We start from the raw sequence: 16,189 nt of genomic DNA, 5'->3' as shown, positions 1-16,189 counted from the left end.
TCTCTCATCTGAATGTACTGAAATATAGCCTTCTGCATAGTGATATACGGGATATCACTATTATATTGGGGATGCAAGACATGAAGGTACAAAGACAGCATTGACATTTATAAACATGTAAAGCCATCTTACAGTAACATGTTCTAACCATCATTGTCATCATAAAAGGAAAATTATATCAGACTACAAAAGGAAGTACTTGGCGACAAGAGTATTCAACAGTGATTTCATTATTCCAGTATCACCAAGCACAAGTGGTGCTTCTGCTATGATGCTTTGATGAATTTATAACCATATTTAAATAATACACTGAGTCCACAATATATTCTGATAACAAGGTAAATAACTTGAGTTTGCAGAATTTTACTTCTTTCAGCATGATCTCTTGGGACTTGTCAAAATATCTAACGGGCATGATATATTTGGGATATGCAGCTATAGTTACATACCTGGAAGCTGTAAGAGGAGTATTGCATTAGAAGTCCCATACCAAAACTGTACTGTTAAATACACAGACTGACATATACTTAGAATCAAACAGGAAATATGTCAGAGAATTCACCTAAATTCCAAACTGTCCTTCTTTCCTTACATATACTTATCCGTATTTTCACTAATTGCTGTCCGCAGAGCTATATGAATTTTCTGTCTCCAAAATTCATGTAGTAGTATCACGTGACTTACTGAACCATTTAGTTTATTGTCAGTATGATTAGCTAAAAGATCTGACATTTACACTGAGGAAATGTAATGGATTAATGTTCATGTTACATCTTACTGTTGTTTTGCTGAGCTTTAATGTCTGATTCCGCTATTATTATTTCCTTCTTTATGTAAATAGCCATTCATATTGCGTGACTCATTACTATAACTACTAGCTTTTATCTCCAGGTGCCCTCTGGGATGTACCAGAAGTGCAAAATATACATGTACGTCTGTGTGCGTGTGTGTGTGTGTGTGTGTGTGTGTGTGTGTGTGTGTGTGTGTGTGTGTGTGTGTGTGTGTGTGTGTGTGTGTGTGTGTGTGTGTGTGTGTGTGTGTGTGTGTGTGTGTGTGTGTGTGTGTGTGTGTGTGTGTGTGTGTGTGTGTGTGTGTGTGTGTGTGTGTGTGTGTGTGTGTGTGTGTGCGTGTGTGTGTGTGTGTGTGTGTGTGTGTGTGTGTGTGTATATATGTATCTGTGTGTGTGCCAGATCAAGCAACATTTTTCAAGCTTCCTATACACACACACACACACACACACACACACACACACACACACACACACACACACATACACATACATAATCTAAGATACCAAATATCTCAGAAAAGCCAAAATAAAAAATCACTGAGATTTAAGTAGCTTGAATACCAAGGTTTTCATAAAACTGCATTTGTTTTATAGCAGCAAAGTCGTGTCTTTTTCTAACGTCTCCCCAAGATTTAGAACTGTGCCTTCCAGATATAAATGCAAACAAAAATGACATACTTTCTGCTGTGTTTTTCAATTTCAGTACCAGAAATATCCGAACAATCATTTGTAAAAGGCTAACACATTCAAGGAGATGATAAAATACAATGTGTTGCATCAGACTTTTTTTGTTGATATTACCTAAGGCTTATGGCTCCAAAGATATTAAGATTTTACCAGGTTTATTTGAGTATACTGCATATGACAACTGAAAAATTGGCATTTTAGCCACTGCTGAGTGGCACATTTTAATAAACTCTGGAATTTTTGCTGGCAGTTGCCTTCCAGGTATTGGAGGCTGTAGGCCTGCATAATAATTTCACTGAGTTATAAAACTTTTTTACTTCCACCCCTTTATATTCTTGTTTAATATGCGCTCTTTGTGATCATTTATATTAAAACTAGACTATTCTGTCCTTCATCATGTTTCTAGCACCTTATATATAAAAAAAAAGAAAATCCTACCTTTTATAATAGATAACTGTAGAAAATCCCTAGTGTATGTACAATGAAGTAAGGGTTCCACATCACAGTACTGTCCTTCAATATGCACTTTATGAACCCACACAGTTAAAATGGATAATGTGAAATACGTATGAACTCAGTTATTAACATTCAGATTGTCTGCGCTAAAATAAAAACTGAATAGTTCTAAAAGGTATTATAATGCCCTGAATAAAAGTCAAGAACAATACACTGAAGTGTATTTCTATCACAGTGAAACCTGACATATTATTTTTCTGATCATGTGGATTCCATAAAAGAAGTAATCAGTCAAATATAGAGAAATTACTTTGTGAACGCTTTGAGTCAATAGCACCTTCAAAGTCTATTAATCATGCACTCAGTCATAATGGAATGATATAATTACATGCTTTTTCACCTTAGTAATACAAGCCATTCTGGGAAGTATATGCACAATTTTGTGAAATAATTCAGACAGACTAGGTGGTTAAATGCAATGGTCTGTGTTCTGTACCAAGACAAATAGCTCAGTGCTGGAAGCCGAAATATACAAAGTGAAATGGAGATATTAATGCACAAAGCAAGGAATGCAAACAAAAAAGATCTGAAATATGCATTGGCAAATGAAATGCAAAACTGCAGAAGAGACAGAAAGCCATGTACTATGGTACATGTTGTTTATTCTATGTGGACAATGCTGAAGGAAGTACTGATTGAATACTGTAATGATGGTTAATATACAACCCAGAACTACAGCATAGTAAGAGAGAATGCAAAGCAGGCATGATTACAGGGCATACAGCTAGTCAACCTTACATGCTCATAGAGCAGGGTTATTTATTTGTAGCATAACACCTACATAGTGATGTAAGTAAGGTTTTGGAATTCATCTCAGATGTGTTCAGCTCATGACAACCAGAAATGTATGCAATGCCCTGCTTAAGTTAGATGATAGTATAATTAAGCAATAAACACTTGTCGATCATGTTTTTTGACCAGGTGACTAAATTGAGTTCAAATGTGAATGGCTGATATAAGGGGCATTTTGCCTTACTAAGATGCCCCAGAGATGATTATATATAGAAAATAGGTATGAAGACCTATCTCTTCCCCATGCATTCATGATGATTCTGATTTTTCTACCTCGGTTCCCAATACTCTAAAATGGCTATGCTAAAAGCAGAAAGCCCCCTGCACCCCATGTGAGGGGAATTCCACCTAACCCATAACATATATATTTATCTATTTATTTATTGCTTTTGTTGTCCATTGTAGTCTGACTGGGCTGTGGTAGCCCCTTTTCAGCAGAGGCCTGGAGAGAAAATCTCCAGTAATGAAACAAAAAAAACACATATATGAGGGATAGCTGTTCAGTTTTAAAGATGCCATATGTTTCAAACTTTTGAGTGATTTAACAGGGCCACAGATGTCAGATAATGCCTCTATTTTGAACTGGACACATATTGATGTGTCTCACATTAGCACCAGTGACATCAGAGAAGAATGCAAAATATTTTTGGCATTGTAACTTATGGCTTGGTGCAACCAAAGAGTGACAATATGTTCACACATACATAGTCATGCATGGTGCTATAGATGTATGTTTACTATGTGAGTTGTTCTTGCTATAGAAATGAGTTGAATGTGCTATAAAAAACACAATGTTGTTTTGGTACATAGCTGTAAATTAAAGACAGCAATGTGGTAAGAAAATATATATGTATAAAGAGAGAGAATCTATACTGAAACGCTGAAATTCACTACTTCGACATTTCAGTGTATCACCTCAAGTAATCTAAAACACTGACACATCGAACCCCCCCCCCCCCAAAAAGCAGTGTTTTTGCAGGGAGAGTCACCCCCCCACCCACCACACCAATGCTAATTATATATACTAACTCCAAGATTGCAGAGCAGTAGGTAATAAGGAAAAACTCTTTATCCCACTGTTAGAGATCTCACACCAACAGCCAGCAACTCAAGTAGTAAACAAATCCCACATAACCATAAAAGCATACATTCACATACATGCATAAAGTCACACACATAAATACACAAATGCAGATGATCCATTTTTACTTTACTCTACATACATTGACCAACCAAATTTGATGTACTACAGAACAACCGAGAAATCAAACATTTGCATTCTGACTAAATAAATGGCTCCTATATATGGATGTACTTCGAAACATCAAAGTACACAGATCTCAAATGGTTAATCATAGATCGAGATCTAAAACTCAGAAAAAACAAAACACTTAGCCTTGCACCCCCACCCACCTTAATTATATATACCATCTCCTAGATCACTTTACAATGGTGTATGTGCAAATTCAAGAGTTCCTATCATTCACAATCTTGCATGGACTTACCGCCGGCAAAAGTGATCAAATGAGTTTTGATCATTTCCACCAGCATAAAAAACGTTCAACAGTATGAATGTTTGATTGTACGGAGTGTTTCCATATATATATATATATATATATATATATATATATATATATATATATATGGTTTACTATTGAAATGTTGAGCGGAAGTTCGAAAATAGTAATGTCAACGACAAAAAAACAATCTAGGACTGTGTTTTAACATGGGTCGAGGTAGGGGAGATGTTTGTAGTTCTGAATAATACTGAACACCTACCTCGACCCATGTTAAAACCATTCCTAGATTGTTTTTTTGACGTCGACATTACTATTTTCGAACTTCCGTGTTCGACTATAGTACAGTCGATGTAGTGCCGTTCGACATTTTAATAGTAAACCTATATATATATATATATATATATATATATATATATATATATATATATATATACATATATGGATATAAATATACACACACACACACACACATATATATATATATATATATATATATATATATATATATATATATATATATATACACACACACACACACACATATATATCATAATGAAGGAGCATTTGACACAATGCAGAACACATATCCGGGCAGTCAAGCCTAACACAGAGAGTAGCAGGAATCAGTGATGTGAACATTAACATAACACTGCTTTATCAGTCAAACCTATATAGATTTTGTGAACCAGTAGACATGATATGACTACTGAATAAACTACTAGAATACACACAGATATGCATATAAAAAGGATGACCACAAAAATAACTGTAAGGTGAAAGAGTTTCATTCAAGATTAAGATCCATATTAAAATATATTTAGGAAAATATAAATGCAGTTCAGTACTGAAATATGGACTGCTGCTCTCCATTAGTAAATAGAATGAATGATATTTTGTCACTTAGAGTAAGTGTTGTTTGTCTTAGAGTGTCTATTGCTCCGTGGCCTTAGGCTTTTCCATCACAGTTTTCAGTGGTACACAGTGGTGAGCTGTTGTTTTTTGTGCACACTTCAGTTTGTAGTGGTGTTAAGTCAGCTGCCTTTGTAGATGGAGGATATGTCAAAGTATCATCATCAGCCCCCCTTTTTTCCCCATTTTTCTACATGGGGTCGAGGTATCGTGTTAACTGTCGCCAACTCTCTCGATTCAGTGCCACACTCCTGCCTTCTTCAACACTCATGCCTGACTGTCGCAGATCTTCTTTCACACAATCCGTCCACCTCTTTGCTGGACCTTCCTCACTTCCTCTTATCTTCTTCCTGTCTGTCCCAAATCTTCCTCACTAGATTGTTTTCTGCTTTTCTAAACATGTGCCCAAACCACTGTAATCTGTTCTCTTTGATCTTTTCTTCAATTGGAGTTACTTTGGTTTCTACTTTTATGTCCTCATTTCTTCATCTGTCCCACATTGTGCATCCTATCACCTTTCTCAGGCACTTCATTTCCAACACCTCTAGCTTCTTCAACTGTTCTGCCTTTACTGCCCAGGTTTCTGTACCATACAGTAGTACTGGTTGCACCACTGTCTTGTACACCTTACGTTTCAGCTTCTTTGGCATTCTTCTGTCATAGACTACACCTGATAATCTATGCCAGTTGCCTGCAGCCCTTCTGATTCTAGCTTTGATCTCTTCATTCAGAATACCCTTCTCCTCAACTACTCCTCCCAGATACTTGAAGCTGTTTACCTCTTCCACTATTTTCCCTTCTATCTCTATTCTCAGCTTCTTCTGATTTCTCCAATTTGCTGCCATTACCACCATTTTATCTGTGCTTAGTTTCTTCCCATGTGCCTTCAGATTTGCATTCCATTCTCCTACCCTTTGCTGAAGTTCTAGCTCAGAGTCTGCCTGTACTGTCACATCATCTGCATACAGCAGCTTTGTTGATCCGTCCCCTTCAACCTGTTTGCTAATGTAGTCCATCACTGGTATGAACAGCAGTGGGCTCAGAGCTGAACCCTGATGTACACCCACACCCACTGGGAACCCCTCTGTGAGGCTGAACATTGTTCATACTTGAGTCATTGGGTCCTTGTACATAGCCTGCACTAATTCTACCAATGTTTCTGGGACTTCAAACCACCACAGTACTGCCCAGATCAGCTTTCTTGAGACCTTGTCATATGCTTTCTCCAAGTCTAGGAATGCCTAGTTGGACTCTCTCCTCATCTCTAGCTTCTTCTCACGTATCTGTCTCAATACAAACATTGTGTCAATTGTGCTGCATCCTGATCTGAATCCAAACTGCTCATCTCCCATCTTACATTCTACTACTCTGTTTATCCGTTTATCAATCACCCTCTCCAGAACTTTCATGCAGTGTGATAGGAGTTTGATGCCTCTGTGCCAACAATTGTGGATGTCCCTTTGTCTTGCACACTGGCATTGGGTTTGCTTATTCTAGTCATCTCTGGATATGCCTCACATACACATAGCAAAAACTATACACCACAGCAATTACTTGTAGTTTGAAGTTATGGGTGCTTAAAGCATGAATTGTCATCTCTGACTAGGTTTACCATTCACCTCCCCTCACATTTTTCATGGTGGATGTTTTCACTTGTTTTCTACTACGACCTGTACATGGGGAAACAGGGGTCACTTCATTTCATCCATGTGCCTGCTCACCATCTAGGAAGTTCATTCTTCAGGTGGAATATACTCCCCCACCCTTCTTTTACTGTCATTTCCCTAAATACATTCCTTCAGTGAGACAGAGAGAGCCCCCAAGCAGAAAATTATTCATGTCCTGCCACCATTACTATCTAAGCTCATGACCAGGACAATCTGGGGGATACTCCTGACTCTGCATTTATAAAAAAGACTTGAAAATCAGGAGATCCAGGATGGCGGAGACTATTTCATCCCCATTAGCAGCAAATGTAATTATCCATCTTAATACCTCCCATATTTAGAAGATGGTATATACTTGCATCCCTCTCCCTCTGTTCTATGATGTTGTAGACTAGGCAGCAGAGCTATATGATTTAAGAAAATCTGCAGTACCTTCCAACCTACATAATCAGTACTGCCAGTTCCCTCCTTCTCTCATTCTCAACTAACTCCTCTAAGACATCCACTACCTCCAAATGCCCCAGTGACCCTCAAGTTCTTTCACCACATGACCTGCCCCAAGCCTTGACTTATCTTCCCATCCATAATTATCCCCCTCATTTTCCAACCCTTCGCTATTACTTTTTTCACCCAACCTCATCCACAAAATGCAGTTCAACTTTGTCTTCTGTACTTCTACCTGTATTCTCTGTTTCTTCCCAACATAAACAGAACATCCATAAATCCTCTTTCTCTTTAGCATATACCTCAGACAATAAACTATCATTCTCCTTCCATAGTTTCCTTAGCCTAGAACAAAACCACTACACATGAAGATTAGCATCTTGAGGTTCTCCACATCTTCAACAAACTACCTGTCCCACCACCTTTCTTCCTTTTAACTCTTAGGAATCCTATATCATATATGTAACAAATGTGGCTGGGTATCATGAACATGCCCTATGTTCTTTAATATCCTTACCACTTCCAATGCTTCATTGCAATATTCATCAGTCCACCAAAATATGTTCTGTTTATACCACAAATTTCTTTGATTTTGTTTCCTTCTTAGTTTTCTTTCCTTCAGTCTCTACCTTCTTATATCTGAAATATCTCTATATAAACCTTCTCCTACGCTGTTCATTTGAAACAAGCTGTTTACACACCTCTTCATTCTCAACAAACTAGCCTTCCTCTTTCTGCCATCCTGTAACCTCTACTTCATACTAAATATGGTATTGTGAGTTAATTAATCCCCTTCCTTCATATAAACATTTTCAAGATAACCAAATTCCAGGAAAATACTTGTACTCTCTCATGACATCATTTATATGCTATAACCCCATTTTCACCACCATCTTATTTTGCCCCCCCTCCAGATCTTTACACATCTGACTATTCAAGAGGCTGTTCAGCTTCTCCTTCTTAATGCTAATCAAATACTACTTATCAGCTAACTAGATCCTGAAGTCCATATCTATATTTTGTTTCACATTTTACCACACATAATTTCTTCCTGTTCTTTCCCCTGTTCCCACACCCTCTACCATAAAATTCATTTTTTTGCACTTGCCTTCTCTGCACCACATTTAATAGCTGTAGCATATCTTATAGAGTCTGGAACCTCCTGGCCACTTAGCTTAATGCTCATCTTAGATTGCATTTACTAATCCTGCATCTCTTACCTTATTACTCAAAATGATTGCAGAGTTTCCAGATACCCATAATCTTTTTTTCTCTGGATAGCTAATGACACTATTACTTAAATGGCACATTACTTGTAGAAAACTCACCATCAAACTACCTTAGTACTACTACTACTAAATTTATTAATCTTATTTGACCATCTGCCTGCATATTTTTAACCCTATCCCTTAGTTCATCCCAGTTGTGGTTGATTATTTCCCTGAGGCTGGGATATACCTTAATTCCTAGTTATGTCTCCCCACACCCACCCCAGGAATATGTAAAGCCAACTTCCTTGGTACAATGCAATGAACAGCAATTTCATCAACTGGAAGCAAAACCCTGACTTTTTTCTAAATAGCTTAAAAGTTATAATACACCTGGCAACAACTCACTGACATCTTTCAGCAAAATCATGCACTCATTTGCAAATATATTAATACTACTGGCATTTTCATCCATCCCTCTCATCCTTCAAAAAGTACTTCATTCTTTGAGTCTTTTTTTTCTATGATAACAAAGTCTGATACACCTATCCAACTCTATTTTCTCATAGGGTCTTCCATTAACCATAATTCCTACCAAGAGTTCCTATACAAAGCCTTAACTACCTGTAAGAAAATAATTTCTGATGTAACACAATCAACATGAACCTCCAATCATTTGGAAGACATTGAGTATATTATTAGGACTAGTCTTGCTTTACTTTAATGGACACAACAATGCCTGTGTAATCAGTCATATAAACTGTTTCACAAACTATCACTTCCCAGAGATCTGTTACCATACAGGATGTGGAATTTTTTCCTTGAGTGATAGGACCGTCAAGCTCATATTGATTGGTTTTGCCTCAAGAAGAGTTGCCCTTACAAAATTCCAGGAATTGAGGTCTGCCTGACATTTATTGTGGACATAAAACTCTATACTGAATACTTAGTTCATTATGGAGGAGTCAATGGAAAGAGTCCCCCCAGAGATAAAATAGAGGATATGACCATTTCTGTTTTTATGCCATTTGGTCTGCAAACCAGTAGTTTTTCAGCTCTACCCTCAAAGGTACATCCAGCAACTTTTGACTAACTTAGTCATGGCCAATTCTTCATTTGAGGTATTAAAACTTCAATTGTTTTTAATAATTTCAGACTTGGTGAGCATGCTTGTCTGTCCCTCCTTTGCCATGCACCTGATCTTGAAGGAGTTGTAGATCCCTATCAGGGTTGGTTATTCTTGGCATCCTTACATCTTCTGATAATCCATGCTACTGATTATCTGGACCATTGCCAACACTTAAGGTTTTCCAGCAAAGCCAGACCAGATACTCCTCCTTAGCATTAATATGGACATATTCCCCAACCAATTCTTGATACTTACCTATCACACCCCTTCCCCAATTACAATAGGATTTATTTGCCATGATAAGGCTAATAATTTTGGTTACAAGGGCCACATGATCATTAATCCTACCAAAAAACATTCTGAAATGCTGTGAGTCTGGGACTACCTCTCTAACACTGAACCCAGGCAGTCATTAGGTAAAAGCACGTTTACCCCACTTCTCTTTTGTGTTTGGGGAGTGAATTCTCCATCATTATTTCACTCCCCTTTTGTGCTTGGGGTTTGAAATAATGATGACGAATTTTGTAGTCACTGACTAGCCCAAATGCAAGTAACCTTTGGGTTAGATGGAAAACTAACCACTTATTTCTCTTCCTAGACCCCTGAGATGTTATGTAATATCTCATCCTAAGTTATTTTGAAGCTCCTTCCAATGATTAAATGCTTAATATCCTTGTCCTGGCTACAAGTCTTAACACATATATTCTTCTGAAAAATAAATTTGTCAGAGTTAGGCTCACAGAGCTACAATAAGTAAGTGGGATTTTCCCAAAAGGATAGTCAGAAGGCCAACACCCATCTTCCCTTCTCGTCCCTTCATGAGAGAGTCAGGTCCCCCTTGCCTAAATGCAATGATAACACCTCCATTATTGCTCAAGGTACTGCTAAAGTTTGTGACCATAAAACCATTGGGTCTCCCCCAGCACGTTTCTTTTTTAGCTTACTTTCCTTAAGGAGAGCAATATGTCTATCTGTCTGTCTGTTTATCTGTCTATCTATATAACTTTCACACGACACACTTCAGCAGATAATACTATCTCTTTTATTGCAAAGAGAAATTCATATGTGGAGACTAGGAAATCAAGGACCTGTCTCCTCAAATAACAGTTTCAGAGATGTTTTTAATAGTTTCTTTGATTAAAAGCAACATTATTATACCAATCTTAGAACAACCACTGACCAATTAAAAATGAATACTTCATCATTAATTTTGATATCAAAGATCTCCTCGCTCCTTGTTTTTGACTTTCCATATTTGGTCGGATACATAATTGAACTTTCTACAGAGAACAACACATTTTACATTTTTAGCCCTGTCAGCAATTACTAATATTAGGCAGGAAATAAATAATCAGATACATACTGAAAAACACTTAGGAATCCATCCTGTAATGAAAGCATATTAAAAATGAAATATGCACACTAATATTTTTCCGTCTATATATTTCTCACCCTTCATACTCCCCCATTGATGCTGTAAAAATCACCTAAATCATAATAATTTTCTATGACTGTACAATGATTACAAATCCTCAGATGAACATACAGTTTTTCATTTGCTCTAAGACATTTTTCACACGTTGTTTGCTTCTGTCCCTGACATGAGCAATTTTTGCAGAGTTTTTTCAAAAATATAGTATTTTAATTTTAAGAAGTTTTATATAATTTTTTTTTATTTTATATAAGCAATGAAAACATGCCTACACTTGTATGGAACAAAAATACAATCTGAATACTGTAAACAATGTTCAGTAATACGTCTATCTCTACTATATTTATTTTTATTTTCCCCTGATTCCTTGTATACATTATCATATATTTTACAAAATCTTGCAATATTTTATTTTCACCTTCTGTTATGATACGATTTCTGTCAGTTGTGGTCAGTGGTTGATTCAGTTGTTTGCATTTGTAAGTTAGCATTGTCTGAATTCTAATTATTTTAAAATGTATTCATTTACCATAAAGAGAAGAAGAAGAAGAAGAAGGGCAGACAATAATATTGTAATAGCTATACGTGTGAAAAACTTTAAAATACCTCTTCACCATCCAGAGAAAACATTGATTAACCATGTCCACTGGGAACTATCAGCTTTTTGTGAATTATTTCTGGATGACTACTGATGGCACCAATGCTATCAGGAGTAAAAGAGTAGCATTCCATTTAGATGAGCGTGCACGAATGCCCTTTAGAAACAAGGGCGAAATTGAGTGCCATAAGGTTCTGCAGCACCACACTGTGCATTGTAGTCAATTTTTAGGTAATCAAATTAATGGACTTAAAGGTTGAATTACTCAAAATCTCCAGGAGATTAGACAACTCCCTAAGCTCCCAGATAGACTTGACCATGCCATAAACAGGTACAATCCCTGCTCTAGAAATTACTCCATCATCAAGATCCATGTGGGCAATCCTTTTAAAAGCATTTTTTTGTACGGCATTATGATAAACCCAAGAGGCAGACATCTTTCCAACTGTGTTAGGAATGCCTTTAGTGTCTCTCTTGTGACAAGCATTACAGGTGTTCCTTCATATTAAACAGCTGTATTTCATAGAGCTGGGATAACACAACCTATGTAACAACAACCAGACCAGTCAGTAGGTTACCAGGGATAAGCTTGATTTCCATAAATGTAGTAATATTTATGTAATGCTGCCATGCCTACCCTCCAGCCTTATCATAAATTTTCCAGATGAAATTGCAAGCACTATTTCCCCGCAAAAAAGTCTTCCATTTTTGTGATAGCAAACATGTCCTTTAACAGTCATTGGTAATTGAAGAAGCATTACTGTAAAGGAGGGAGGAACATGTTTATTTTTATAATTTTTAGCAGGAAAATAGGACAACAATGCAGTATGAAGCTCTGAATCCATCACTGGTATAGAAATCAATGGAATATCCCCATCTTGTACAATAGGAATGTTCACAGAAACCTAACAGTTGCTAACATTGATGGTCTGTGCATAAGTATGCAAGGCAGCAGAAAAAAGTATTAAATCTAGGATGGCATTCTCGTGCTCTCAATTTGATTTTAAGCAAATATCTGTCTCTATTTTTAGCAAAGTGTATATGTCTGTTAGGAAATGATTCAGTATTTACAGTTTCAACAGTTGCAGGTGATGACAACTTTTGGTTCCATGTCAAACGAAAGTGAAACAAAAATGATGATAAAAACCACAGTAACTGTCCTGATGATAGGTCCATATGAAAAACATTCATGTTGAGGCTGGAGAGGGTTTTCAAGAAACTGTAAACAAGGATGTTAAATTGGTTGTCCATGGTCCATATAGAATTGACCACCAAACAATCTCCAACTAAGGGTTTTAATTGGAAAAGAATTTTGTCTGCATAAAGCAACATCTATATCAATGCCTAAAACTTATGATGAATCTGTGATGTTGGATTTAGAAGCAGGAAAAAATGCTGTTGAGATTGAAAAAGAATCGCTGGAGTTCAGAGCAGGATGAAGTATCAAAATCATGTGATTTAACTTCATTTTATTTATTTATTTATTTATTTTTATTTTATTTTTATTTTATTTTTATTTTTACATTTGTTGACCGGGCTAGTCTTCTGATCTGTTAAAAGGGGTAATGTAACTGCATTTAGTTCTAGATTTGATCTAGATGGTGGATGTGGAATCAAGTTAGATGGCAGGCAGTTTGCAGTTGGTTCTAGATTTGGTTTGGATGGCAAAACATCACAGGTTGTCATCTCCAGATGCATTTATACCCTGTTTTTTCTTCTGGTTCTGCTGGCAGTAGGTTATGCTGGTTCCCATGGTACGATGTCAGTGGAATCTTGCCTGTACTCATCACAAGGGTAGAGTCTTCTTGACATGTGACAAATGGATCCAGGTGGTGAGGCCCTCACAACAGATGGCAGTTGCACTTGTGAGCAAAACCAAGTGTGTTCCCTTCCATCTGGGACTAAGTGAGTTTCTTCAGGAATGGACTTTAATGTAGACAAAAAATCCAGATGGTAAGTTATGATGGTCCTGCTCTATGGATTGTTGTACTGCTTGCAGAACAATATTGTGGTATTTCTGCAAAATATTGCTAATAGCTTTGCTATACAAAAGTGTGGATTCATTAACATCTTGCAGTTCTAAATTCTTGGGGAGGGGTGTAGAAGACAATCTCATGTTTCTGCCCATGAGAATTTCATGATGGGTCTAAATTTTCTATTAGCATTTCTAATACTAAATAAAGCTAAAGGCAAAGCTTCTGGCCAATTGAGGCCAGTTTTCTGACAAACTTTAGCTAACCTTGTCCTCTGGGTCAGACTGGCCTTTTCCTCTATCCCCGAAGCCTGTGGTCCATAGGGGTGATGAAACTGCAATTTAACATTCAAGGTTCTGCAAATGTTCTGTATTAATTGGCTAGTAAAATGCATGCACTGATCAGATTGTATGCAGCAAGGAGCATCAAATCTAGCAATTAATTCTTTCAAAAATTTCTTTGCTACAGTTTTTGTATCATTCTTCAGACAAGGATATACTTCAACCCATCCAGAAAAATGTTAACCACAAATAATACACAGCTAAATTTCTGCACTTGAGGAAATTCAATAAAGTCCAACTACAAATAACAAAATGGTCCCCAAGGCTTTTTCAATGCCTGAACATGTGCAGGTACTGATTTAGGCACAGTATGCTCTAAACAAACTACACAAGTATTTACAAAATGCTGGGCAACTTCTGAGAGATGAGGGGCATAGCAATCAATGAAAATTTGTGTTACTAAAGCATTTACATCCAAATGAAAAGGTAAATGATAAGCTTTTACCAATTGATTTAAGAAATATTCTGGGGCTACCAAATGTCTGTCCGGATGGTGCCACAAAAGGTCTGGACAGTGACTTTAGTCATCGCTTATCCACCTCATGTGCTCAATGTCCTGCTTCTGATAATGAAAAGAAAATAACTCCTGTAAAGAACAATTTCTGCAAAAATATAACCTGAACAGGAGAACACAATGCATCTTATCTTACTGCCATATCTGAAAAAGTATTACCCTTTGTTACAAATGCATCATCTGTCTTATGTGCATCACACAGAGTTTTTGATAACTGTTCCCACTAATGTTAAATAACCTCTTTCTTTCCAGTGTCTCAAAATCTTGAACTACTCCATAGACATAATGAGAATCTGTAAAATTGTTACTGACTTACCATTGCCAGTCTTACAGACTTCAGTAATAGCTACAAGCTCAGCTACTTGAGCAGATGCATTTCCATTTAATTGTCCAATTAACAACATCCTGTCTTGTGTACAAATAGAAAAGGTTGCTGCAAGTTTGCTGTCATCCCTTCAAACACAGGAGCCATCCACAAAAAGAATTAAGTTTGGATTTTGTAAGGGAACATCTTGTAAGTCTAATATAGGTGGAAGCAAAGTGTTAGCAATGACTACACAATCAAGTGGGTCTCCTTCATCTGCTGTAGGATTAAAGAGGAAGGGTTAAGTGGTGGACATCAAACAATTTGTAAAGTAGGATTACCAAATAAAGACAATTCATATTTAGATAGGTGTGCTTCAGATAGATATTGAGTTTTAATTTTTAATAGCAGAGCTTCTACAGAATGTGGACCGGCCACATAATTCTCATGCCTGAAACTCATTGCAACTGCCATATCTACTAAGCGTGCCATCAAGCCAACCAGCCTAAGCCAGTGGGGGAGGGCTGCAGCTACAGGATTAAGATTTGTATTACAATAAGCAACAGGTCTATAACCATCATTTCTGTGTTGTGCTAATGCTCCTAATGCTACCTTATTTCTTTCACTACAAAACAGAAAAAAATCTCTTAGAATAATGTGGCCACCCAAGTGCAGGAGCATTTAAAAGCAATGTTTTTATTTGTGCAAAATCTTGTTCATGATAACCCTGCCAGGGTAAAGGCTCAGGGGTGTCTTTCTTTAGTAATTCTAACAGAGGTTTCACTACTTCTGCATAATTAGAAAGCCATTGTCAACAGTAATCTGCACATCATAGAAAAGCTCACAACTGTTTTTAATGTAGTAGGGTGTGGTGCAGTTTGTATCTTAGCAATACATGATGCCAAAATTCATTGAGCACCCTCTGAAATAAGATGCACCAAGTACTGAACCTGCAATTTCCATAACTGCAATTTATCTTCATTAATCTTGAATCCTAATTATGCTAAATGAGCCAAGAGAAAAATAATATCTTGTTTACAGTCATGCAGAGTGTTTGAAGCTAGAAGCAAATCATCCATATATTGAATCAAAGTAGACCCACAAGAAAATTTAATTTTGTCTGTTTCTACATTTCACTTTGAAAAAAGGGTGGACAATTATACACACCCTAACAGTTATCTAGTCCAAGTGCACTGCTATCCTCTGTATATAAATGTAAACAGATATTGACTGGATACATAGGGATAGAAAAGAAAGTAGATGAAATAACTATCACTGAGAAAGTTGTGGCATCTGAAGAAATAGAACTCAGTATTGCTGCATGATTAGGAACAGCAGGAAATGTTGGTACAACTACACCATTCA

The sequence above is a fragment of the Protopterus annectens genome, chromosome 6.part0, assembly GCF_019279795.1.
Source record: "Protopterus annectens isolate FY-2018-M chromosome 6.part0, PAN1.0, whole genome shotgun sequence".
Taxonomy (NCBI): domain Eukaryota; kingdom Metazoa; phylum Chordata; order Ceratodontiformes; family Protopteridae; genus Protopterus; species Protopterus annectens.
The sequence above is the reverse complement of the archived record's forward strand: the minus strand, read 5'-3'. Positions refer to the sequence as shown.